The sequence below is a fragment of the Moschus berezovskii genome, chromosome 3 (genome assembly GCF_049115385.1).
Source record: "Moschus berezovskii isolate FMDL1 chromosome 3, NW_MosBer_1.0, whole genome shotgun sequence".
Taxonomy (NCBI): Eukaryota; Metazoa; Chordata; class Mammalia; order Artiodactyla; family Moschidae; genus Moschus; species Moschus berezovskii.
The window spans coordinates 102114485-102139708 of record NC_142462.1 but is presented as its reverse complement, the minus strand read 5'-3'; the positions used below and the strand labels follow the sequence as shown (position 1 = coordinate 102139708).

At 49.4% G+C, this 25224-nt stretch overlaps 1 protein-coding gene across 1 annotated transcript in view; it reads right to left on the bottom strand.

The window, feature by feature from the left end:
• The window catches only part of SND1 (staphylococcal nuclease and tudor domain containing 1), a 426838-nt gene that overhangs the window by 74314 nt on the left and 327300 nt on the right, over positions 1–25224 (bottom strand). The gene's annotated exons all lie outside the window — the stretch shown is intronic.

Below are 25224 nucleotides of genomic sequence, written 5' to 3'. Positions count from 1 at the left end.
TGATAAACTTAATGCAAGACTGGCTGGGAGGCAGTGGGAGGTCATGGGGATCTAGGTGTGAGTTAAGCTCAGGCATAATGAACAAAAACTGATAGCACCTGAGGAAGGCAGCAGGGTAACATGAAAAAGCTGAGTCCATTTCAGGTCCTTAAAAACTGATCACGTTCAGGGCAGAGGCCCAGGCATGTGGGCTAACACTGAAACTGTGGTGATGACTGAGGCCTCAGTGTCAGTGGGGGTGGCGTGGGGTGGGTCCTCTTGTCTTGCCCTCTCTCTTCTCTGAGGCCGGTGGGGAAAGCTAATGCCACCACGGCTCTAGGGACTGCCGAGCCTGCTGCTAGCAGGTCGTGAGTCAGGGGCGGGGAGTCCCCTTATTTTGCCCCTGGTGGCTTCCCTGTGATGGAGACGTACTGCTTCCAGCAGGCAGCCCGGCCAGAGAACCTGCAGTGCAGACAGATGCCCTGGGCCGTAATCAGGATGGCGAGACCCTTTATGGTGCTGCGGCTCGGCTCTGGGGCAGTGCCAGAGCGGCAGGGTGATGTTCCTCAGCCAGATTCATTTCCCCCCAAACCTCTTCAAATATGTGGGCCATGGAGAGAAGCAAATTTAATTAAATTACTGTGTTGTGGGCTGCCCTTCCTGGGCAAGGGCTAAAAACGGGCTCCTGCTGACACTCAGACCCATCTGTGTGTACAGAGCACAAGCTTCTTTGTGCTTGGCTGTCAGCAGCTGGGTGGGGTTGGCAGTGCCCACCGCTAGCCCCGGTGAGCCGGCCCCTTTGCCGCAGCGAGGCAGAGTCAACACTGATGTGGCCGCGGCCCCGTGCAGCTCCGCTGACCTTTTCCTTTCCACTTAAAAGATGACTGAGCGGCACTCCCCCTTCCTCCATCAGTTTCTTTCTCCTCCAACGCCTCTCTTGCGGACAACCAGGACTTTCCCGGAAGGCGGTGCCCGAACCGCGCCGGGGAAGGAGGAATGAATCTGCAGGGAGGTGTGATTCAGAACAGGGCAAGGCAGGGTTTGTTTAGCTTGGCAGGAGATGGAAGGGTCTCCCTGGTGGATCCTTCGGAGTGCCACTTCAGCAGTTCCCCACTGGCAGCTCCGTGCTGGAGACGGAAAACGTGCTCAGGTGCCAGAGCACAGCAGCAAAGCTCTCGCCCCACACCGTGTCCCTGCTCGGGCATCGCAGTGGATACAGAGCCTGACTGTCACACACATGGGCGAGGGAGCTCAGTGGCAATTCCAACCTTAATACGTGGAAATCAACACCCCGAAACAAATGCTGGCTGTGCTGTTACCCGTCAGTCCCACAAGGTCATTTCATCTCCTTTCCGGAGGTTCAGGCCTTACCGCTCCAGCTTACAGAATACCACGAGGGTAAAGAATTTGTCCCCAGTAGAGCTGTGGCTGGGAAATGGACTGAGGCGGAATCAGGGGCGCAGAGTCGGGGACACTGAGGGGTAGCGGGGGCGGGGGACGCCTCTTTTTCATTTGGAACAGAGACCCAGGAAGCCTCAGCTGGGAAATCTCTTCCCTACCTGTCTCCAGAGAGAAGGGTGCCACCTCTCATGCCTACACCTGTACTGAATGCCACGTGGAGTCTGAGAGGGTCGCCCTGTGCTGGGGCAGCATGAACCATCTAGTGGGCAGCTCGCAGTTGTACTTATGCAGCCCCCGCGGGCCCAGGACAGCGTGGCACGCATGATGTGGGCCGTGCAGGCAGCCCTCTTGGGCCCTGGCTCGGCAGGTTTACAGGCAGTGCCGTGGTGAGTTTGGACGACAGAACCTCCCCACCCCAATCTCCAAGCCTCTGAACCTGTTACATGACAAGGGGCTTGGCAGCCAGCGGATGGCAGCACCCACTGGAGCTCTGCTGCCCTGTAGGCACTGTGCCCCGTGGCTCCAGGGCTGTTCTGCATCACCAGGGTAATGGGGTGGGTGGACAGCAGTGTATCTGCTGAGGTGTTTGCTGGCTAAGGTTTTTGGATACAACAAGGTTACTTTAAGGGTTAAGAGAAATACTGTCAATTTCAGACCCTGGAGACACCCATCTCAAGAGCCTGGATTGTACCTGTGGGTCACTTAGAGCAGCGGATCTAAACGATGACAATGCGTGGGTCAAAAACGAAAGCAGGCAGGTGGATAAAATGTGGCGATACTTGACGAGAACGGATCCAAGAGAATAAGTTTCCTGAGGCTAATAGGCCAAGCAGCAATTGTAGCAGGAAGAGAAGGCAACACCCAATGCTAAGACAGAAGCCCTGGAGGACAGGGCCAGTCCTGAAGAATAGGAAATCCAGCAGTTTGGTGATACTTATCCTGTGGCTTTAGAGATATAAAAAGGTTCCCAGGTATTGGTAAAAGGTAAAAGATCTTCCTTCCTTATCAAATTGGATAGAAGAGAATAGACCCCAAATATGATCTTAGAAGTGGAACTGTTATTTAGTCGCTAAGTCGTCGCTAAGTCTCTGCAACTCCATGAACTGCAGCATGCCAGGCCTCCCTGTCCTTCACTATCGAAGGCCCCTTACTTCCATCCCATCCACTGTATCATGCTTATAGGGCATGAGCGTGCTCACCAAATGACTGGCTCTGATGGTGGGGAGAGAAGCAGATGCCTCTTCAGGTAGCCTCTGCCTCGGTCTCTGTGTTACTGGTCCTTCAGTTCAGTTCAGTTCAGTTGCTCAGTCGTGTCTGACTCTTTGCGACCCCATGGACTGCAGCACGCCAGGCTTCCCTGTCCATCACCAACTCCCAGAGCCTACTCAAACTCATGTCCATTGAGTCGGTGATGGCATCCAACCAGCTCATCCTCTGTTGACTCTTCTCCTCCCGCCTTCAATCTTTGCTAACATCAGGGTCTTTTCCAAAGAGTCAGTTCTTTGCATCAGGTGGCCAAAGTACTGGAGTTTCGGCTTCAGCCCTTCCAATGAATATTCAGGACTGATTTCCTTTACTGGTCCTTGGGTGCCAATAAAGATACTGTAGTATTGTCAAGGATTAAAAATACCCAGTTCTTAGGAAATTACCACAAGTTGTAGGGAGAGTGGATATTATATCTCAGTCCTGATATTCCCTCATGAAAGGGCTGGCTTTGGGGGCTGTGTTGAAGCCACTTTCACCTGGGACAGTTTCTCCAATGGAGGAGAATGCTTGGAAATAACGTGCGTGGCAGCTGAGCCTCAGGGTAAATCCTGTGAACACTGGTGTTGCTGGAGCAATGGCATTCCAGTAGGTGCCAGTGTCCCTTAGGTTTACAGATGACCCGAATGAGCCAGTGTATCTGCACTTCGTCCCAAGCCACACGGGTGGGCGAGGAGACTGTGGCCCCAGCACCCCACCCTGCTGCAGGCTGCTGCCAGAAAGCATGGCTGTGGGTCTCACCCAGGCCCAGCCTGCTAGATGGGACCCCCATTCCTGCGCCTCGTCTGCAGCTCGGCAGGAGGGCAGAGTGACGCCCAAGCCCTGGTGTGCATGTCTTTCTTACGTCCAAGGTCACCCCAGACTCCGCTCACATTTGTCATCTGCCACTTCATTTCTCTTGGAGAGGGACAAGGAAAAAGGAAATGAACTGATGACAGTGGTATGTTACAGGGCACCACCTTTTGGCACCTGGAGCCCGTCTGAGAAAGCAAGGCACAGCAGAGAAGTTGCCCAGTCTGCCTTAAAGGGAGGGAAGGGGAGGGAAGGAGGGAACGCTGATGTCTGACACCTGCCCTTGTCTCGGATTCTCTCTCAGCTCTCAGTAACAGTTAGCAAGCAGAGTTAGGAAGCTAGAACCAGGGCTATTTGTAAAAACAGATTAGCTCTGCTGCAGGCTGGTAAGTGTTTCCTGCATAATCTGAACTTAGACCTTGACGTATCCTTATCCGATGTGGTTCAGATTAAAAAAAAAAATTTTTTTTAGTGTGTTGTCTGAGTTAATATGCCACAGCATGAACTGAGTGGTCTCCCTGGTAGCCCCAGGTTGACCTGCAGGCCAGGCCTGGCCCAGCCCCTTCATCTCTGGGAAAGCAGGGCACGAGAGGGCTGGGAGTGGCGGGCGTTGCTGGAGAAGGCCGGGCCATCTGCACTACTGTGAATCAAGGTTGGCTCCGACAGAAGGCGCGAGGGAGGAGGTGCAGCTGCTGATGGCTCAGACAGCTTGGACCTGTCCAGGCAAACAAGCCGCTCAAGTGCAAGAACAGCCAGCCAAGTAGGCAGAGCACGAATAAGGACTCAAAGCTTGAAATATCTGACAAGATGTGGAGGGAGGGGAGGAAACTGTCTGGGATTTTCAACTGGTGTCTGGCCTTGCCTCTCGCGGCCGAGGCAGACTCTCCTGCTATAGTGGGGTGGGAAGGTGATGCCTGGGAGCTGGCGGGCGTGACCCAGGTGAGACTCCCTCAAGCTAAAGTTAAAAAAAAAAGTCTTCATTTGAACAAATTGCAGAGACAGCTCTGGACTGTCCTCTAAAACACAATCGACCTGCCTTCCACAGATACCTATCTGCCCTCCAAGGTTGAGCAGCACCTGGGCTCTGTGTGGGGTGGGGGATGGGGGTGGGGCTGTGGCTTTACCGCACCATCTGGGACAACAGCGGTGTCTTGGAACCGGTTAAGGAAGGCGACAGGGGTGCCCAGAAGCGGCACACACCCCTTCAGATCTTTACCTTCCTGTGGCGGTGGGGTGGGAGAGGGAGGCTGGCAGTGGATGTTCAAGGGCTATTATTGCTCCTTCTGGCGAAGACCCTCCAACACAGCGGTAGTCAGTCCCCAATACATGTTATCTGCACGAGAGAGCGGTTAAAAAACATCCAACGTTCCGCCTCTAGATCAGATATGGAGGAGACAGGACTGATATTTTAAAGCTACACCCCGGTGATTTGAGAGCACTCCCGCGCTGACAGCCCTCTATCTTGAAAGCGCGCTCAGACAGGTCAGTCCCGTCACCGACTCCAGAGGGTCCCTCTTGTAGGTGGTTTTACTTAAGCGAAGCCAGCGGCCCGGAGGTTTCATTCAGGTTAGGAGAGTAACTTCCAAGAACGCTGGGCCAGGTATCACTTGACTGATGGCTCCCCAAAAAACCCTCCTGCAAACACGTCGTCCTCCTCAGAGATCCCGGCAAGGAAGGAGAGAGGACAGACTGCTCAGAGGCCCATGGGTATCAAGTGGGAGAAACCGAGGCACAGGGAGAGTATCATTTATTCTGAAGGAAAGTGGGAAGAGAACAGACACCTTCCCTGGTCTTAGGATGCTCTACAAACCGACTCAGAATTCCAGGTCAGCACCCAGTTTAGGTTCAGAAGCCTAAACGAGGGAGAAAGTACTGTTTTGAACGTAAGGTTTCTGACCCTTGGCTGATGGGTGCTGGCTGCTGAAGCCCTTCCATGGTTCACTTAGACTCAGTCCAGCGGCCGGCAGTGGGCCAGGTGACAGGGAACAGTGGAGATGAAAGACTTGGGCCGTGCCCTTGAGGAGCTCAGGACAACGGGGGAGACAATTACGATGGAAGGTCTGCAGGTGGAGACTGGGGACCTGTGTGCTAGGGAGCAGCACGGAGTCAGGGACAGCAACCACCTTCTCCCACCCAAACAGCGCCTCGGAGCCTGCCGGTCTGGTCCAGATGAGGGAGGAGCTCCCGGCGTTGGAATCTGGGCTGGAGCACTGGCCACCAGCAGGACTAGCACTGACCCAGACCTCCAGAGGGAAGATAGATGCTCCGGCCCTCCTACAGAGACGAAGGAGGTGACTTCCGCACCTCTCTCAAGCTGGCATTTGCCGAAAGGACTGTGTCAAAGCTTCCCCCGGGAGCACAAAGGAGGGTGCCCAGGCTCTCAGGCAGATGGCAAGCCACTCCAGTACTCTTGCCTAGAAAATCCCATGGATGGAGGAGCCTGGTAGGCTGCAGTCCGTGGGGTCGCTAAGGGTCGGACACGACTGAGCGACTTCACTTTCACACATTGGAGAAGGAAATGGCAACCCACTCCAGTGTTCTTGCCTGGAGAATCCCAGGGAAGGGGGAGCCTGGTGGGCTTCCATCTATGGGGTCACACAGAGTCGGACATGACTGAAGTGACTTAGCAGCAGCAGCGAAGTTCTGGGTTGTGTGACCTTGGCAGTCTGTAGCCTTCCCTCCGCGACACACAGACTCACTGAGCATTTAGGTGTAAATCACAAGACCCCCCCCTCCTCAAGTGCAGGTTGCCCTTGAATGAAGAGGTGCTAAGCCAGATCCTAAGCAAGGCTGTGCTGTGTAAATGTCACATGGAAGCTTCTAGTTCGAGCTCTGGAGCTCCATTTAGCTTGGCTGCAGCCAGCTGCTATTCGCCCCACCTGCTGAGCAGCCAGCGCAACATTCAGCTTTGGAGTCGGCATAGGCACGGAGGACACAGAAGAGTCATCACGGACTCGCATGCTCCTGGGAGCAGGGGAGGGGCAGGTTTCGGCCTCCCACCCCCACCCTAGCCTCAGCGAAATCCCACTAGGTTACAGTGCCGAATGCCAAGGAGAGCCGGGCTCTCCTGGGGTGTGTGCCACTGCGCAGCTGTCTTCTGTCTCCTGTGTGCGAGCGAGGGCCTCAGGGTGGAGTGTGGGAGCGCTGGCAGGCACGCTGTGTGGCGCAGCACTGCTTGGGGCTGGGTGGCACTGAGGTCCTTCAGTACAAGAGACACAGCAGACCAGCTGTCCACCGTGAACTCTGACTGCAGACCCAGGTCTGGCTTGTCCCTTGTGCCCACCCTGCGCCTCACCCAGTCATAAGTCTGGGGTACAGACTACTTGTGGGAACTCATCCTGAAAGGTCAGTCTTAGGTTATCCAAAGTCAGAGCTGATCGAGGGTACAGCGATCCAAATTTAATTGCTTAAACCGCTGGTTCCCAACCTGAAATGAACATCAGAATCACCTGGAGAGCTTTTTAATTAAACATTTTTTCCATTATTAAAAAAAACCTTTTGATTAGAAAAATCTGAAACACTGAAAATAGAGAGTTGTCATGAACTCCCATATACCAGCCACCCAGGTTCAACAGTTATTGAACTTGTCATATTCGGTTCAGCTATCCCTTCCTTTTCTCTGCTGAAATATTTTAAAGCATCTTCGAGACATGATGTCATTTCGCCCTTCCATACTTCAGCAGTGCATCTCCCCCCAAAAAACGGCCACTTCTTATATAACCACAGTGCCACTATCACACCTAATATCACACCTAATACAGTTAACAAAGTGATTCCATGGTATCACCTAATACACCTGGGATACTTCCCCTCACCCACATCCCCAGGACCCACCCATGGGGTCTGACGCAAGCTCCACCAAAGTCCTATAACCCCCATCACATGGTATATAAAAAAAATAAAGTCAAGGAAAAGGGGACAAGTCACGGACCAGGATGAAGAAGGGAAGGAAAACAAAAGCATTCGGAAGTCAGTCAGCCACAGAGTGGCACTGCTTTTTCAGGGCATGGCTGCCGTAACTGTGAGGTCCACTCACTTGGTCCCCCAGACCCACCAAAGGTCTGAGAGGTTTGGAAGGAGAGTTGTTCCAGCTGCCTCGGGGCCCTCAGCACCTCATGCCGGGCCAGCCTGCACTTACCTCCTCTATTCTAGCTCTTCTCTCTCTGTGCACTCTGGCTCATTGGCCTGGGATTCGGGGCAAACTCTGAGCTTTAGCACCTGACCGTAGACAGGATTCATGAGGTCTGTGGTGAGGGGCGTGCAACAAAACTTCTTAGGTGTTGGCACTGGGGATTGGGACCACATCTTCAAATTTACTTATTAAAAAAAGAGAAGAAAACCTAAACAAAACATCCTGAAAAAAGATGAGGCTGTATCACTGCAGCTAAAAATACCTCTACTGAGGGCGTCTGCTCACCAGCTCCTCAATTAGAGATGCTACAGGGCCCTTTGTGAGCTGCTCAGTGCTGGCAGCTCCACAGGGGCTCTGGGTGGCCAGGGACAATCCCGGGAGCAGTGACTACTGACTGCTGGGCGGAGGGGGCTGGCGAGCTGGCTGGCCAGGGTGGTCGGCACACATCAGGCAACTCCCAAATCCTCTTTTTTGGGTGGACCTACTGCCTAAGCCAAGAAACTTCTGCCGCCTTCTGCAGCAGGCTAAAACACCATCTCTGAGGTGGTCCCAGAGTCATGGGGACTGCCACTGACTTCCTAAGCGACACAGGAGTATGATAACAATTGGGGGTGGTGGGTGGGATGCCACCCAGTCTGGCTCAGGGCGTGTCTGTCCTGCTGGACAACCTCCCAGTGTGAGTCAGTAGTAATCAGACACAGGTAAGGCCTCTCTCGGTGGCCTCAGGAAAAGGGTGCTTTAAATGTAGACTCAATACCCAAAGGGGTAGCGGAGTGGAGGTAGAGGGCCTCATGGAAATGAGGGCCTCTTCTTCTGGGTCCTTGGAGCACCTACAGGTCACTCACTCCAGCAGAGTCTTTTATTGGGGAAGATAAAGTCCCAGGGAGGTATAGTGGCTCTAGTCAAGGTCATAGATTTAGTAAATGGAGGAGCTGGGACTTAAACCTGGGATTTTAGATTACAAGTCTAGTGCTCTGTTCCACTATACTAAAGCATGAGTGGACCCGTTCTAAGCATTCAACAAGTGTTGAAAGAGCTATGGGAAATGGTATTTCCATAGTTCAGGTGCCACAGGGACCTCAGGTGAGTGTTCCCTTGATGACTTGGGGATTCTACAATCCCTGCAGGTTCTGGGAAACTCCAGAGTCAGATTCAGCAACTGCATCAGATGGTCAGTGGGGGATGGTGACAGTGCCGTAGATGTGATCTCCAGCCAGAGATCCAAAGCCACTCCCCTCTTCTCTGCCTGGGACAGTGGGAAACATCTGGTATTAGCTTGACTCTGGGCTGTCAAGCAAAAAACGGGGCAAGGCCAAGGCCACAGTGTCTGGTTTGATGCAGGTGATGTTTTCCTGTCACATTTCTTGGCATTGTGTGTGACCCTTAGGAAAGAATTTGGAAGCTAAAGTCAAAAGCATGAGAGGACTGGGTCCATAAAAAGAAAAATGGAAACAAACAGTGAGAGGTGTAGGAGAAGGTACAAATTGGTCAGCAAATCGAACATTTCCTGAGTGTATGAGAGAATGGGCAAAAATGGCCTAAAGTCTTGCACTGTCCAATATGAGCAGCCTCTAACCACATGTGGCTCTTTAAATTTCATTAAAGATCTTGCAATAGCTCCATTACAAGTATACAATACCCAGAAGTGGCCAGTGGCTGTCACACTGGACAGAAAGCACCTGTTGTTCTATACTCACAGAAAGTTCTACTGGACAGTGCTGGGGGACTGCCTGGTTGTCTCCGCTCATTTCTTACTGGTCACAATCAATAGGTTCTGACACCTTTTTTGGGGAAGAACTGAACTGGGGGAAGCCAGAAGATACCATCATTCACTCTCCAGCAAACCTACTACACCCGAAAACTCGAAAGCTCAGTGTGACGAGCAGCGTGAACCCACCAGTGTCCGAGGCTCCCCGGCCCAACCCCTTTCTCCTCTCTCTCCCCTGCGTGTTTACAGCCACTCTGACCTTTGCCTATTTTATTCCGATTCTATTTTACACTGTTTTAATTGATGTTTAATATAGCTTAACTCTGCGTGGTGTTCAAAGCCCCTCACCAGGGGGCCGTTCACAGGCAGAAGCACAATTAATAGCAATCCCCAGAAAATTATGCCCTGTATCAAAGTTGTCATTGCACCATATAAATGCTTATTATTACTATTGAATTCTCCAGCCCTGACACCTCCCTGTGTTTACTAGGTAGCAGATAAACCTCTGTGTTTGTGCCTTCCCTACGCTACCACACCATTAGGACTAAATATAGCCCTTGTGTGTATGTTTAGCTACATTTAGCTGTGCTTTGGAAGAAGAGGGGGTAAAAAAAATCAGAGTTAATTAAATTGCCGGAAAATGTAACTTGTTCCTCCCCCACTTGACAACCCCATGAAAGACAGACAGACATCACTGCTACCAAGATGGGTAACTGGCCTCAGAGATAAGGTGGAGGTGAAGCCCAGACCCTGGTAACAGGACACGGCTTTTGGATTGGCCTCCTGTGAGCACAGAGTGAGCAGGTCTAAGACCACAGGATGCTGGGAGAGCAGCCAGGCACTACCCTGTGCCCAGGCTGAATGTTGCCAGAACACAGAGCTCAAGCTTGAGGGGCAATCCTAGTTCCCCAAGTAGCTCAAGGGCAATCCAGCTAGGAAATCTGACCCCCAACCGTCACCTCTCTTAGTAAACAAACAAACCAATTTGGGGCTCTTCTGAAGCTTAGTTTTTGGCAAGAAAGCTGCTTTTCTACGATTCACATGTCAGGATAAGCAATAGAAAATTGTGGGTCGGTACCTGGCCTCCTCCCTTGCTGGCAGGCCCTCCCCTCCTGTGCGCTGCTCTCTGGACACCCTTGTCTAGTGAGAGTCTTCTTTACAGAACACAGAGGGTCTGGAAGACTTCCTCCTGACTCAGCTCCTTGTTCCTTTCTCACTAAAATAATGGAGTGCAGACAACACACAGGTTTACCTCTTCTGTCTGCCTGTCACATACACCTAACTCCCTTTTATAGGCTGCCAATGTCATAGTCTCCAAGGTTACCTGTACTGCAAGGGGATGGACAGGTGGTGTGGGTGTTGTCTGGGAGGCATTGTAGAAGTGCAGGTGACAGCGATGGGATCAGAGCGTGGAGAATGCAGGTCTATGAATTACTGTGTGAATGTGCCCAAGTGATCACTTTCTTCCAGCCTCAGTTCTCAACTACTGTGAACCCTATGGATTGGACAATATAACGTCTAGGCCTCATAGCTATAAAATGCTCGAATTCAGTATTCTGAAGGCTGTACGCTCAAGTCCTTGGAAGCGGAATGGGTCATGCTTATTTCTATTTATAATCCATTTTTTATTTTTGCACTCAATGCTCTATGGAGAAATGTAGATTTCTATTCTAAATTCTTCCTAACAAAGGAAAAGTTCTATTTTAGGTTGTTTGACAGGGAAATGTTTTTAACTAGATTGAGTTTCCCATATTTTGTTTGCTCTGCCTTCTTCCATCTTTGCCTAAAAAAGAAGCTTCTAAAAAACCAGAAATGCTTTTGGTACTCTGGCAGAGCAGGAATGAGGCTGCCTTGGCTGAAGCGAGAAGATGGTGCCCACCTTGGGCCCCAGTGGAGCAGGACTATTTGCCATCTGCTGCACTCGCTACCTCGTCTCAAAATTGGGCCTGCTTTATAGTTTGCTGCAAATATTAGGATCTGAGCCACTAGCACTTTCACCCATGGCAAGTCTTGAACCCTCCATACATAGGCTGCCACGACCATCTGAAAGCAGGGGGCCGCTTTCCAGCTTAGGAGAAAAACACATGCATTAAGTGGAATATCCTCCCCCTCCTCTTCTCCTCCCCAGCCGTTTTGAAACCTTAGACGGAAAGGGAAGAAAGGAAGACCTGTCTGACGAAGCCGAGGAAGGTGATGGAATTGTCTCTGCCGGCCAGGGTGGTTTATTAATGATCCACAGGAAAAGAACAATTGTCTTGCCGCAGTTTCGCCTGTAATTAACCAGCTTCATGGAGAGCTGGCGGCCTTCTCCGGGTCTGGCACCTGCTGACTGCAGAGCTACCTGACAGCAGCACCGGGTTTCTAGCAGAATCCCCCCACTGGGAGAGGGGCATCCAAAATAGTGGCTTTAACTCACTGGGCAGGCATTCAGGATGTGTGACCATGGTGGCAATGCTCCTCTGCAGAAGCCTGGCCCTGGGCTCCGGCTGACACGAAAGAGTGTGAGTTGTCTGATGGCAACACTGGCTTCACACCACCCACGAAGTGCCCGTCCAGGTAAGTGGATCCCTCTGCTGATTGCTGGAGGTCACAGAGCACGGGCAGCTCCAAACACTTGGTGGCCCAAACTCTACAGACTGGACGTTCTGGAACTGGCTCATTCCGCAGAGAGGCTGAGAGGGCAGAGTGACTGTGCAAGGCCATGGGGGACAACAGACGCTTCTGTGTAAGGTTATGAGCCAAGTGCTGCCTCTGGAGTCAGGGCCAGCCTCTCTCTTAAAAGATTTAAAGACACTGAGGCATCCCCCCAGGTGGGTGACGTCATAAGTACTTGGGGGTTGGGTGGGGTGGTCCATCACCTTCCCCAAGTGAGAGGTAGGTGTTTCTCCTTAAGGAGACCAGAACACACTAAAACAACCAGTTGGCAGTTTTTTTATTCCATATACTCATTTTACACTCTGTAGAAAAACGGGTAATCAAGGCAGGCTGTGCCCTTTGGAAGAACAAGGGGAGGAAACTGCTAGGTGAGGCAGCAACATCCATTAGCTGCTGCCATGTTGTTCTCGCTGAGAGTGCAGCTCACGTGGCCAACCCCTCAGAGCCAGAGTCTTTATCCCCACCCAGCTTTGGTTACAGGAGCCGAGCCCAGTGGTTCTCTCATTCCTGTTTCAGCAGTCCAGAAACAAGAGTGGCCCCAGCTTCAGACCAGCAAAGTAACAGGCAGAAGAAGAGGTCACTGGTGGCTTGGTAGCAAAAAGATCGCTCAGGATAAATGAATTGGGACTGCCTGCCATTTTTCCTTGCTGCCACCCTAATCAATGAAGGAAAAGGTGAATTGCTATTGATCTCTTCAATACTTCTCAACGATACTGTACAGATTACAGCAACACCACGGGGAGGGTGAAGGAGAGAGAGAAGAAGGACAGATGGAAGAAGACTGGGCAGTGGGAGAATGCAGGGCCTCTCTGGAGGTGGTCTTCCTGTCAAGGGGTGTTATGGATGCTCGGGACACATGCAGATGTGTCAACAAGGGCCCTTCCTCACCCCAGCAGCGCTGCCATGGAGTGGCCTTGGGGCTCCCTCTACACTCACATGTTTTGTAAGCCTCATCAGGGCACAGGAAGCCACATGGCTCCTGCTGACAGGAGGCCTCAAGTCTGTAGGTCGAGAAGTGCTGCGGATCCCAAGGTCTCATGAATTTCTGATGTTGCCATTCTCCAGTGGTGTCTGGCTAGGTTACCTCAGCAGCTGACTACAATTCGGAATGGGAAAGCAAGAATCAAATGCTTCGAGAATAAACTCTGGCTTCACTGTACTAACCCCATCTCTGGGTCAACTGGCAAAAAAAAAAAAAAACTAGACAGGTAGCAGATAAAGTTGAAACTAGTCTGCATGTTATATAATGTTACATATGTTATCATACTTGATAATGACAAAAATAATGGCTTCTGGGGTTCAAGCCTGACCTTTGAAACACTCTGGGCTGAAAGACGTGTCAAAAAGATCAGAAGGTGAGAAGCTAGATCTGGATCCTGGGATTGTGTGCAGACAGGTTTGACGATGTTATTTATATGTGAATAATCTTCACCCGTGAAGCAGAAAACAGGGCATGCTGGTATCACAGACAGGCATATCAACCCATAATAGGAAGACACACATGGACTGTCTGATTCTCAGGACCTGGACCAGCCAGTTGGTTTTAAGGAAGACTGAGAACACTTCAGTACTTGGGGACAGCTGCTGTTTAGAAAGCAGTGCTTACTGGAACCAAAGTCATGTCAAGAAAGGGGCAATGTAGCAGACAGATGGCATGGCAGAGGGAAAAGGAAATTCTACCCAAGGTTAAGCTCAATGAGGTCAAAAGATGGTCAGACCTCAGGGTCAGGAACAACAGTTCTCTTCTTTCATCCCTGGGTCTAACTGTTCAGAGGCAGATGAGGAAAAAAACTGTATGATCAGACGTTCCTCTCCAGGTCACAGAAAGCCCTCAGCTTGTGGGTGGTTATCTGTCACTGGGGGCCTGGCAACCCTTTTCTACATACATGGAAATAACTGGGGGCTCCCCAGGAACCTCACCCCAGGCCTTTCAGCATTCTCCAGGTGGAACATGGTTAAGTGCTCCCATTCTGCAGATGGTGAAACCAAGGCTGGCAGGCAGTCACATGGCAAATACAAAGCAGAACCCAACCATAAAAAGCCACGCATGAAAGCAGCAAGAGCCCTGCCGGGAGCCCTTGGCATGATTCTCCAGGGACAGTGACTCAGGCTGTGATTGTATAATTCCGAAATCAGTGACAACACAGTTCACCAGTCTCCCCAACTTCCTCCCGCAAATACCTGAAGGCCCACAACGTAGAGCGAAATAGAATGCAAGTTGCAAAGCTGCTGATGTGTTTAGAGTGGAAGTGCTGAGATTAGGAGGAGGAGGTGGTTAAGTGCACCCTGGGCATTTACAAACGGCCACGTCTGCAGCCCTGTAAGCCGATGAAGGATGAGCCCTGGCCAACTCTGCCAGGCAGACAAGACAGACAGCTGGCCCCACCCGCAGGAGTGAGAACGCGGCTGTAAGAGGGCATGAAGATAAGAAACAACTATTTAGCAAACACCAGTATCCTCCTACAAGGCATCTTCCAACTCCGAAAGTGACCCTATTCTAAAATTACCAAGTGGCAAGTGGCCAGGCCAAAAATCCATATCCAATCAGTGGTAATGGACTATGTGTTGCATCTCCTCATGGAACGTTGCAGCACTGCTATAAAAGCCCTGGGTCAGTAGTTTTCGATTGATTTAACTGGAGCGGCAACGGCCGCCCAGCCCTGCAAGCACTGGAGAGGTTCTGAAGTGCAGTGGCCTATGGAAGGCTCTGGCGGGGAAGGACGGACCTGCTGGTCTTATTTGCATGATCTTCCACCTCTAGGTATACATTCAGTGCCAAGATCCTTTTCTGGTGACTGTTACAAAGAAATCCATTGCATCAAGAGAAGGGAGGGGGAGAAGGGGAAGGCATTGGGCTAACCTGGGATGAAAAATGACACAGTCTCACTGTGCAGCTTCACCCTCACTTCTCATTCCTGGTTCAATGGACAGCTTCTGTTCTTGGTGCACTCAATGTCCCAAAGGACTTGTCGTGGGTCCTTTTCTTGTCCCTTTCAATCCCGGATAACGCCTGGATCTTTCTTCAGAGTTCCCGCCTGGCATTCCATTCTCCTCTAGCCCTCCAACTTTACCGAGATCAAAGATAAACTCATGGCAGTCAGATGACTATGGTCACGGTGAGGTGGTATGGAGACAAAAAAGACCACTGCTACGTCAGAGCATAAGGAAGCGCGGACCAGCTGGGCTCTAAATAAGTCATCCTGGTAGCCCTCATTTTTGAGTCCCAGTGACACTGGGAAATGAGTAAGGTCAGAGTCCAGTGTAAACACTGAAAGCATGGCAGATCACTCTCCAAATACCCCATGGCAGCTGGGGTGCACGGCACAGTTCCTCAAGCCACTCCTTCTTAGATGTCCATGTGACATATGTGGAGTCCTAGCTTTCCCCGCTGGTGACAGGTGGCTTATCTTTGGTCCACAGTCAAGGCGAGAAGAGGCTCTGTTTGTAGGTTTAGGACTTGTGAGCATTAGTGTTTTCACTGCACACAGTGCTGCCCAGAAGAAGCTGTTCTAATGTGCAGGAGGATGTGGGAGCAGTAGCAAAGAGACCCAGCCTTTTCTCTTCTTTATAGAAAAGAGACTGGCTGACCCCTGATTCTACCTAAATGCTCCCGACACACAGGCCTGCGTCCAGTCCACCCTGCCTGCCTTGGCTGTGGTGGTTTGTCCTCAGTGAGGTTCCAATCCTAGATTTAGCTCAACTCGGTGAGAATTCTCGCGAACAATATACAAGATGTTGTTAGTTGTTGCTCACTGAGAGTCTGCTATCTACCAGGGCACCAGTGCTGGGCACACTGCAAATATCCATTATATCCACAGTAACCCTACAGAGAGGTACCCTTGTTATAGGTAAGGGCTTAGGTTTAGTAGAATGGCTGCACTGCACAACCCCAGGAGCACCATTGGGGTTACTGAATTCTATTGAATACTGAATTCTATTACTCGCTGAGATTGCCCAGGTTTTAGAGAGGCCAAGGATCATGTCCAAGGTCACACAATAAATGGTGAAGCCGGAATGAGCACCCAAGTCTGACTCTGCACATGTTACTGACAGTCTTTGTTAAGTGGCCAGGAAGGGAAAGATGTCCTTCAGTGTTCAGGAGATGGGTCTAAAGAATGAGCTTATCCTTGCTGAATATGTGAGACATGCTGTTCAGACCAGGTTAGGGGATCTCTGCTGTTAATTCTCAAGCTTGCTCATAATCTTATTTCATGCACCACCGCGTTTCATAACAGACCATTGGTCACTTTCATTTTCAAAATCCATTTAAGTTCAGCTGACCAGAAACGGTCACGGGTGGAGTGGCAAGTGGGAAGTTCATCACTAAAGCCAGGTTTGGAACCTACAGGACCTCGTCCAGTCCTCAGCAATAGACACAGGGAATGGGCGCGCTAAAGGCAAGAAGAGGGTGGTGTTGAGGTTGGTTCATCCACCAGAGCAGTCAGGGCTATGCCCTGGGGGGAGTCACATGTGAAATGCTAGAATGTTAGTACTGATACTACCTGGACAGCAAATGCAACCCACAAGCTGCTTCCTCTCTGCGGACAGCCCTGCTATTGTCTATGAGGAGACGGGCTTTAAAATGGCATCAGCTGAATCATATAATTCCAAGGGGAAATGATGACCATTCAGGCAGTGGGTGCGTCTGGGAATAGTTAGGACGAACAGAACAGGGAGGCGTGAGGCCTGAAGACCCCTGAGCATGCCAGCCGAAGGCTCACACTCAGGTCTACATGGGCGTGGGCCAAGGTGTCAGGGTCTGAGGTGAACTTCTTCTGGAAACAGACGGGGCGAGTCTGCACGAGGCCATCTTTTGTGTGGAGAGTGAACACAATGTGCTAGTCAAGAGATATGAATAAAACAGAACTATTTCCCAAATGAGGCTTTCAGAAAGAAGTGGACAGACTTCTTAAGAAGGGATTTCACCTGAAAAATGCTAATTCCAAGTCCCTCTTCTTTAGCCCTTTGTCATTAAGAATGTTACTCCCCACCTACCCCATGCCACCTTTTTTTTTTTTTTTAAAAGAGAATTGTAACCAAAGCTTAGAAGCAGTGAACCCCAAGGATGATTGTAGAGGTAAGAGAAATCTAAATTAAAATAAATGTCACCCAGCTCACCTGGCACTTTTACCTCTGAGGAGTCCAGCAGTCTCTTACCTCCTGGTAGCAATTCTCCATTTGTTCCAGGCCAGAGACTCTCCATAGCTCTATAGAAGGCAGACCAGGAGGCTGAACGTGCCTGGCAATAGCCGTCATCCACAGGGATGGCTCATAAAGAACATCATTTTATGTCAGGCAGACAGATAGTATCGAATACCACAGGTGGCAGGGGTTCTGCTTAGCAAGGCTGTTTGAAGGATTTTCACGACCTTACGTTTGTAGTGATAATCTGTTAGCGAACCAGTAAATGCATTCTCCAGTGGCAATCACTGCCCACTATAACTCACTTCCAAGCCTCAATTTAGATAAGGTTCAAAGTAAGGACTATGGACTATTGCAGCAGAAAGATGCAAGAGGAAGTCATGTTTGAGCCTTTCACATCTTTACCCTGGGACTGATTTGGGTTCGACTAAAGATGGAAAGGAAAAACCAGTGCCAGGGACTGCCCTAGCATTGCCAAGGCTTCTACTTATGGAGGAAACAATTTGTTAGGTCTACACCTCTAATTTTCTTGCACTGGAAGGAACAGTAAGAAAAACCAAACTAAAGTGGCAGAAAAAACACAGAAATTTATCAAAGAAGAGTTCACCATAGTAAGGACCTGATATCCAGGGAAAGGAAGAGTCTCTCTTGCTGAAAAGGATTTTCTTCCCTGAGATAGAATGGCATCCTTGAGAGCTTCCCACATATACGTATATCCCACATAGAGGCTATAAGGAGGCCGCATCTCTTGTGGACCTAACTTTTATTCTGCACCCCCCCAATCCCAACAGCCAGCCCAGGATGCAAACACTAGCCTCTGGAGGGCAGTGAGGCCTATCAAACCTATACCGGTTGGGCTGTATGACATAATTACAGGTAATAGGATCTTGGCCAAGCCAATGAAGAATTAGGCCCAGCAGCTATTTCAGAAGAATGGATGCAATTCTATGCTTGACTAGCTATGAAAGTTCCAGGCAGAAGAACAGGGAAACAGACAACAGCCAGCTGAGCCAGCAGCTTTGCCGAGAGGAATCCCACTGGAGCCAGCACACTGCTGGCTCCCATCAGTGCACGCTGCTGAGCTTGCTTGGGGAAGGCAACTGGTGACTGGCTCCCAAGGAGTTTAAAAGCCAACGGGGGGATGGAGGGTGGGGATGGAACAGGGAGACCATGGGGAGGGGGAGGGAGAAAAGGGCAGTGTGACGTCCTTCATTATATTTAGCCTCACCTCTTTGTATTTTGATGCCATTTTCATTGAATGGGACTAGAACGGGAATCGAGGGCACTCCTCCTAGAGCTTTTAGAGATAACTTGGCAAGAGTCAGGAGCCCATAAATGAAGGGGCTGTAAGTGGGCAGCCTGGATTTCACATGGTGCTTACAGCCTATCCCTGAACAGAAATTTGAACTTCAAAATAAACCCTTCACCTCAGTTAGCAGTTAGATCAACAAAAGCAGAGGATGGAAACCACCAGGGAGGGAAAGAGACAAGCAGCATCTATTAGGAGAATGGGGAAGGATATAATGCCATTTGAACACTGGAATTAAAAACCAACCAAACAAAAAAACACTCAAATACCATTATCTCATTAACCTATCTGTAAGACGGGGAGATCAAAGGAGGTCAGAGTCCCCTAGAAAGCGCACAGTCAGGTCTGAGTAATGGACTTTTCCTTTGAGAAGATCCTAAATTAGCAGCTGTATGTCCAACCTCAATAGTCCAAAGACTTCCTCTCCACCCCACAAATGTTAAGCTTAGAGAGCTTTCCCGAAGAACCAGAACAGACAAGAACAGGCCTTCTTCCCAGTCTTTAGAATTAGGTCACAGGAAATCAATGAGTTGATTTAATGAACATTTATCAGTTGAGATTCTCGTACACATGAGGCAAGATACAAAGAACACAAAGGCAGAAAGCATGCTTCCTGTCCTTGAGGAGCTAACAATCTAGTGGGGAGACCAACACAGATCACTTCAACATCACTGGCCAGTACATGACAGATGTCTGTATGGACACAGCACTCTGGGGACTGAAGGAAAGCCATCTGCCCAGCCTGAGAGATCCAGGGAGTGCTAAAGAGAGAGAAGGGGGTATATCTGGATGGACAGATGGGAATAAGAGAGCAAAAGAAGCGGGTGGTTGATATACTGGGTGTAGAGCTTAAGTTGACCTCACGGATGGGAGATATGGAATGAAATGTTACATATGGGGAATAATGAATTATAATGTCAGTTGTGATGAGGTGCAGATTATGAAACGAATAGTGGAGATACCTGAAGTTCAGAGGTTAGCAAAGATACATGTAAACTAAGGAGATTAAAACTTCATCCCAGAGGCAATGGGGAGTTACATATTTATAAACGATGCATCTTTTGAGAAAGGTTAAAAATAGAAACATGGACATACATGATCACACTGATATGAAACAAGGCAGGTCAACGAGAAATTATACAAAAATTAAGGCCCACTAAGGCCAAACAAAGGATGAAGCAGGAATCAAGCAGCTAAACGAAATAAGAACTATGACAAGAGGACAGTCAGTAATTTGGGAAGGCATGGCCCCTCTGCAGCTGTGAGCCCCCAGAGTCAGACTTAGAGACTCTGACCACTCAGCCAGTGTTGGACCTCCAGGAAGATCCTTTACAAATTTATTAGTTCCAGATATTTGAAGGCTGAGGAATATACAACATAGCTAAAAAGAATAACCACCTTATAATAGCAAAACTGGCAAAATTTGGGGAGAAAAAACACTCATTTGGGAATGCAGACATTTAAATTTTGGTATTGATATTTGTCTTACAATAAGCTCTGTGAACAGAGGCAGTTCACTCTACATTAGTTTCTAGAACTGTAATTCTGGGGATAATATTTTTCTTATAGGTTTCCTGTGAGATTAAAACAAAGTATTATGTAAGAAAGTGCTTTTACACTAGAAAATGCTATACAAAATTGATCACTATGAAGACAAAAAATCTTTACTTGAGTCCCCATCAAATAAAATAGCTTTATATTAATTGGAAAAAAAAAAAAGGAAAGACCCCTGGTGGGTGATGAACTGTCAAGAATGCGTGGGAGAGGTGAGAAAAAACCTCAGCCCTCCTAACAGCCTTTAATGCCTTGGGGGATAACAGAGGTGTTCAGAAAGCTGGCCTCGCTGTCTTTGCTCTTTCCTGGGCAGTGGTAGAGATAATCTAGAATAGGGTGTCTTTGTATAAATAAGTGCAACATTGCCAGATGGTTGGCTTGCTTTTCCAGCAGGTTATTCTTTCCAGCTCAGCGAGGGCTACCAAGGACCAAGGCACTGATAAGAGTTGGAGAGCAGTGGGTGTCCTCCACCCTGGTGGACTTTCCGTGGCTTGAACCATCCTCATCGCTTTGATCCAGAGAAGCAACGTGGCTACTGTTCCTCCTTACATTTGTCTCCTGGACAGGGAAGGGGCCTGCATGGACAGACGGGAAAGGAAGGGCGAGAAGGCAGGTACCAAGAACTTTGGGGAAAGACAGGGCATGAGGGAAAACACTATTTTGATCAGCGGTGAACTGCTTAGACCAGTTTACCTTTTCCAGACCAGACACAGTACATTTGGTGCTAAAACAAAGGAGAAGGAACCACTTTCCTTTTAATTAAGTATTCTTTCCCAGACAAACCCCTCTGTAAATAAGACACCAATATTCAATGCCGAGCCCACATTTTTCTGAAATATAAATACTTGCTCTTCAAACAGCAACAGTTGCTTGCGATGCTTCTGTGTGTTTTTCTATTTTTTTTTTTTTTTAAAGCAGGGGTAGTGGGAGGGAGGGAATCCAGGTCTGAGCCCTGGCCACTGCAGCCTGCAGAATGAGCTCCCCAGGGGGACAGCCTCCCTGTGGATGCCGGCAGGAAGAAGGGAAATAGGTCAGGGCAGCAGCCGGAGCTTTCGGCTTGCTCTCCAGCATGAGGATGTTATTTTCCAGGCAGCAGCAAGGGGCAATTTCGGGGAGCTCAGGACAGAGGGGTCATTCAGAAAGGCCTTGGAAATGATGCCCCCATCCCCCCGGGAACTGCCTTCCTACAGCCGGGAACTGTGAAGAGGGTTCAACTGTGGGGCTGATCTCTTTTAATAATACCTCTGGTCCCCTCTCTAACAGTGCAGGCTTTCCTGCTGCACTGGCAGCAGCGGGTGAGTGAGTGAGAGCTAGCTAGCTGGCCTTCTGACACAAAGGTGTGGAGAGATTCCCCAATGACTGTTTAACTCACAGGAAGGGCCTCAGAAAGAAGAGGATGACCTGGGATCGCTGGATCAATGTTTTAGACAGCAATGCCAAGGCAGGAAAGAATCACTTACCCAGGACCACATGATAACTGGAGTGTGAAAACCTCGGAGTTTGCACTTTTAAGCCGGTTGGTTATCTAATGCTCTCTCTCACCACTACTTCTGGGAAGATGCTAGCAACGGGCACAATTCTCCATCTGGGAAATTACACCGGATCTTCCTGTCCTTGGCAATGTGGCAGGGAATTGCCTGAAAGAGGCAGCTGTATTTGGGGGGTGGGGGTGCCTGGCAGAGGGGGTGTCACCAAAAGCACATGCCGTCCAACGAGACACAATGATCTCATGTTGTGTGATCCAGAAGTGGTCCAGCCTCAAAGGCAGGAGGAGACATGAGAACAAATCCATTTTCAGGGCTATACCCAGCTATTTAAACCCAACCCAGCAAAACCTGTGTAGTGCAGTCAGCAAACATTTTTGATAAAAAGACAGACAGTAAATATTCTAGGCTTTGCGGACCATATATCCTGTTGGAACCACTCAACCTTGCTGTTATACCATGCAAGGACCCATAGACAGTATGTAAAAAGATTAGTGTGGGTGTGTTTCAATAAAGCTTTATTTACAAAACTGGCAGTGGGCTGGGCTTGCCCACCCCTGCCCTACACCAAATGAGCAAGGCTGGGAAGAACAACTGAAGTCCTTTGAGAGTGCCTGGGCTGCTGTGGCCTTCCAGATCACAAAGAGAGCCAGGTAACGACATGGTGTCTAGCCTACAGTTAATGCTCTGAAGCTGGCAGCACCACCAGGATACCCAGACCATTGACCTGAACAGTTCTGCCAGTCTCCCAACTCAGGGAAAGAAACAAATGCCAAGAGGAACCAATGGCTGAGGAGATGGGCCATGAAGAAAGATGGTAAAAAGGAAGAAAGGCAGTGAGAGGTGGCAGGGAGACACTCAGGAAAGAACTGTGTGATGCCCAAAAATGCCAGGCACTCTCTCCTGACGAGTATCATTGCAAAAACACATTTGGCAAAGCAGGGTGCTCAGGTCTCAAGATAATGGGGGCTGGCTGAAATGAGAGGGGTCTTGTGTGTGACAGTGCGGGCTCCACAAGAGGACATGGGATGCAAAAACTGCAAGTCTGTCTCCACCCGAAACGGAAAGAGACAGGCAGCACTTCCTGCCCCATCGACCCAAAGCTAAGACAGTGCACCTCATAAACAAGGAGACACTTTTCAGGGCCAGGTGCCCCATACTTGAGCTTTCTGGCTGCTCCCTGCTAGGGTGTTTATTACACAGTCCCTCCCCCACTTCACATCCTTCTCAAGGCAGTCTCTGGGTTCCTGAGTCCAGCTCGATGGCCATGCCTCCTTCTGCGGGGTCACACATGGGGCCCGGGAGGTGCTGTGAAATCAACAGAAGACTGGAGCGCTGCTCCTTTCTGAGATCAGATTTGTAGTGACTGGGGAAGTAGGCAGGGGCTGGAGAACTCCTGGCCCCAAATAAGATAATAAAACATATATATATATATAAAAAGAGGGGGATGTGGCAGGGTCAAGGACAATCGTATCACCACACCTGTTTTACTGAGCTAAATGTGATTACCAAGGGAACAGGCGCAAGGTAAGAAAACCATTCAACTGCAGCCATCACAGCAGCAGTTTGGCCCCTGAAGAGTTCCTGGAATGAAGTCTTCAGTGGATACTGCCCTGAAGTTGAGAGTTATATGCAGTGCACGTCTGTGGTCCCATGCTCAGCCACCCTGGCAACACATGGCCCTTCTCCTAAGGGTGGGAAGGATCTCTACACTTGAGGACCAATCCGTTGGGCTTTCCTACACTCTTGTGGGGTAGAGGGAAGATGGCAAAGAGAAACGTTTCCCAGGACAACTCCTGAAATAAAAACGAGGATACTATCTATACAGGCAAAAGTTAGAGAACAAACCTATAACAAAACAAAAACCCCTCTTCATTCCTATGCCATTCAGAAAGGCATAGACTATGCTTTTTCATATACTATGAAGGAAACTGCCCAGAATAGGCTGTAACTGGTTCTTTTAGTCAGAATCCCAAGTTATCCTCCGTTTAGGCTATATTTGTCTTTCCTCTGGATAAAGACCTTTCAAACCCGTCAGTCCAACAATCATCCAAGCAGCTAAGAAAACGTGGAAAGGCTCTCTATCAAGAATCCCCAACTTGCGGCTATGAAAGACTGGGACACTCCAACTAAGAAAGATCAATATCAACTGTGGATAAGACCAAGGATCTGCAAACTCACTCATGTGCCAGGGGCACCAAAGAGGATGGGGAAAACGCTTTAGCTTTTTCAACAATCAAATATCAGCAAGTACACAGACAAAGGTAAGGTCATAATAACTATGAGACAGTAGAAGAACTTTGGGCCACTCACTCCTTTCAGTGGTCAGTATTCTCTTTGACCCCCTTGTGCTTTTGGATATCACCAGTGGGCCAGAAACATGATCAGGAAGAAAAGTGGCTGGGGAAACAAGAGTTGAAAAAGAAAAGGGAAAGCAGTTTTAGAAGATGTGAAACAATAGGAAGAGGACACTGGTGAGAAATGAACAGAAACGTGACTAGGAGAGTAAGTAATGAGGCTGTTACCAACAAATGTCTCAGGCAGCCCAGTGAGCGGATTTTCCCCCGTATCCAAAGCATAACCAACCAACCAACGTTTGTTCCTGCTCCCTATGTGAAGTCTTCAAGTCATGACCTTGAGTGGACTCACCGGCTTATTCCAACATGAAACAGTTCTGCAGTTCTTTATTCAAAGGGGATATTGCAGGAAGGAAATTCTAAAATATCCACCCCTTTAACTCAATTCCTATAGGGTCACAAATGTCAACAGCTACTGACAACAGGAGTGTTTGGGTTCTGGAAACACTTTTCTGGCATGTGGGGGGTGGGGTATCTTTAACTGATAACAATTCAGCCTGTGCTGTGCAGTTGCAAAATAGCAGGGAAAGACACCTTGCATACCAACATAAGGACTGCTTCTTCACGAACAAATGCATCTGACCACACATGAAATAGAGGGCAATGTGATACTGATGAGACAATTAAGGAGGTTAAGCACCCCCCCTTAATATATTCACTGACATTTCAAATCAAAATGAGAGATGTGAAAGCTTATAAACAGGTATTTGTACCACTTAACATCCCAAAGAAGCCCACACTACTGCTCCCAAGAATCTACAAAGATCCATGAGCAAGAAAACCTCTAAGATACCCATAATCTTTTTCACTATGTTATGAAATATATTGCATTAAAGCAGGAGGTACCCTGTGGATTTGATTGTTTAAAAAGAAAAAAGGAAAAAGGCAGATCTAAAACCCTAAGCCTGAGTCCAGCACACTCCCCACTGTTCCTTCTTTGTGCCCCCCTAGCAGAATGAGTGACAGGCATACTCCTGGAAAGAAGATGGATCTGTTGACTATGACTTGATAGAAATTAGCAGGTAGATGGGCACCATGGCAGCCGAGCAGCCTCACTCCTGCCTGCAAGAGCCAGCCCAACAGGCAGAAACAGAAATACAATTAAATTAAGTCAGAAAACCCGCTACAGAAAATGCAATTACTCAAAGATACAAATAAATGTTCAAAGAAAATTGGCCCCTGACAGGGTTAGTCAAGCTTCTAAATCCAGCTGGAGGCAGGAAGCTCTGGGCTGATTCACCAAGGAGGAGACCGCAGAGTCGAAGGCTCACTGCCTCAGCATCCTGGCTGGGCCAGCCGGCGTTCACCCTGCATCCCAGGACACCCAGGGCGAGGAGCAATTGGCGGCTGGCTGGTCAATGAAGCAGGGCTCCAGGAACAGGATGTGGGCAGACACGGAATGGACCATGGACGTGGAAGGCGGAGCGCCAGAGAAAGGGGCAGACGGA